Source organism: Quercus lobata, chromosome 7 (genome assembly GCF_001633185.2).
Source record: "Quercus lobata isolate SW786 chromosome 7, ValleyOak3.0 Primary Assembly, whole genome shotgun sequence".
Lineage (NCBI taxonomy): Eukaryota > Viridiplantae > Streptophyta > Magnoliopsida > Fagales > Fagaceae > Quercus > Quercus lobata.
In genome coordinates, this window is record NC_044910.1 from 30,490,566 (window position 1) to 30,493,076 (window position 2,511).

Here is a 2,511-nt window from a genome sequence, read left to right on the forward strand (position 1 = left end):
GCAGTTCTCTCTTTTGTATAGGCTTGTTTTGAGCCCTTTTTCGTACATTGTATAATCTCTTATATAATAAAAGTGTTTATTGATTTCATTTTGCATATTCCGTTTATGTTTTTGTATATTGGTAAACGCTGCTCGGCTCAATGAGAAAGTATCTAAAACCGATGACAACTAAGACAAAAATACTTGATAATAAAAAGATGTTGCCATAACTTTAATATAAGTGTTTGGCCCAATAAGGCCGACCAGTGAAAAGTAATAATTACCATGCTGGCCGAGGAGAGAACTGGAGGCTTTGATGCCGTGAGTTTTTGGGTCCGAGACATACCAGGCCTTTGATTCTATACAAACTCGTATAATAAATAATTTTTATACTCGGTTTCCCAATAGGCATTGCAGTCCGAGGACTCATGCAGAGCCTTGGTTCAGGTCCATAACTTGTAAAATAATAATTTTTTATACCTGGTTTCCCCATAGGCTTGAGTCCGAGACCATGGCAAGGCCTTCGGTCTTTCATTTGTCATAACTTGTAAGTAATAAATTTTTAATAAGTTGGGGTTTCCCCATAAGCTGAGTCGAGGACCATGGCAAGGCTTGGGTTCATTCCATGACTTGTATACATAATAATTTTATCCTTGGTTTCCCCATAGCTGAGTCAGAGCCATTGCAAGGCCTGGTTCTGTTTTTATTCTCCCCCTTAGTGATGCCGTACGCGGCCGGGCAGGAGGGTTGTCCTCGGCATTAGTTGATTACCCGGCGTGGGCCGTAGTCCGTGGGCATCTGTAGCAAGGCACATGGGCCGCGAATTTACTAGCCACCTGATCATGAAATATTTCCATAATCTTTGGCCCGCGGTACTTCTGGTGTCCCGATGTTTCGAGGTGCACCTCGACGAGGCTCCTTTAGTCTTGTCGTTGCAGAGGTTTGTTGGAAGTCGAGCTGGAGACGTTTTGTCTGTAGCGTTCCTCGGGAAGCTGCGCTAATTAAATGCCACCACCCTATCTCCTCAAATAAATAAGAGAGCAAGTTTCTTTGCCTAGGCACCAGCTCCTTAGTCTCATCCTTCAGCTTCCTCCCGCAGCAAGTCATGTTTGAGACGAGGGTCGGGGAAGAAAAATTCTCTCCGCCGCAAAGGCGCCACGTTCTCCTCAAGCTCAAAAGAGTGATATACGGGCAACGAAGGCATAGATTCAAAGAAATATTCCCTTATGACAGAGGGGAGAGGGTGTTTCCCACGCTTTTAGTCAAAATCCGAAGCAGGTTCTGGTCATGCCAGATTTTTGGTATGTCCGAAGAAGGAATTTCCACGCAATCAGCACTGTTCTACAGCACCGGCAAATTCTGCGGAGGCTTCCCAACTTTCGGCTCCCTGCATGCTTCCTTTGTAGATGGTGTTAGCCTGAGGTCAGGTTCTTTTACTGCCTGAGTTTCGGGCACGTGAAAGCGTTGAGGATGAAACGAGGTCTTGAGGCAGTAGCCAACCTCTCCTCTGTGCTACCTGCATCCTCCCCACTGCGGCGTGAGGCTCAAGTTGGGCTCCTTTGCTGCCGGAGCTATGGGCATGCGAAAGCATGGGGGAAAGGACAAGGCCTCGAAGCAGTAGCCCACGTCTCGTCTGTGCTACCTCCTCGGCCTTCTCTTGCTTCCTTGTAACTTTCCTTTCTATCATGTAGCAAGTTTTATCACAAGTTGATTTCAGCTTTTTGTTGTATGCTGTACTGTTTCTTTGTTTTAATAAGAAAGGAAATTTTGCCTACTTATTTTGAATACTACTCTTTTTGCAACATTACTTTGTGGAAGGTGTGCTCCCTGTGTCTGTTTCTTCAATGATACTTAGAGCAGGAAGTTTTGAAACATAATCCAATCAGTTCTAATGTACCAACACTACCAAACCTTACGGCGATAACTCATAGCAGGTTTAACTCAGGAAACTAGCAAAAATAACAATTGAATATTCTGTGATAAGTATGAGAGTACCGTCCAAGGAGTTGACGGAGGGTAAAGAACTCAAATTGTTTCTCAGGTGACGTATTGCCCTAAGTCGCATCGATTCCTTTGGTGCTGCAGATCTAAGAGCAGACTTGCGAATCCCCGCAGTTTGGGAACTGTCCCAATGGCGAGTGGGGAGCTTTCCTCAGATGAATCCAAATTCTACGTAATGTAGTTTTTCCTTACGAGTAGTTGGTTTTCTCATAGGTTTGAGTCCGAAACTTGTGATGTTTATCTCTTGTACTTGGTTTCCCCACAGGCTTGAGTCCGTGGACCATGCAAGGCCTTGGTTCTGTCCAAGACTTTTGGTTTTCATCTCTTGTACTTGGTTTCCCCATAGGTTTGAGTCCGAGGACCATGCAAGATCTTGGTTCTGTCCAAAACTTACGAGATTTATATTTTTTTTGTGTTTGGTTTCCCCACAGGCTTGAGTCCGTGGACCATGCAAGGCCTTGGTTCTGTCTAAAACTTTTGGTTTTCATCTCTTGTACTTGGTTTCCCCATAGGTTTGAGTCCGAGGACCAT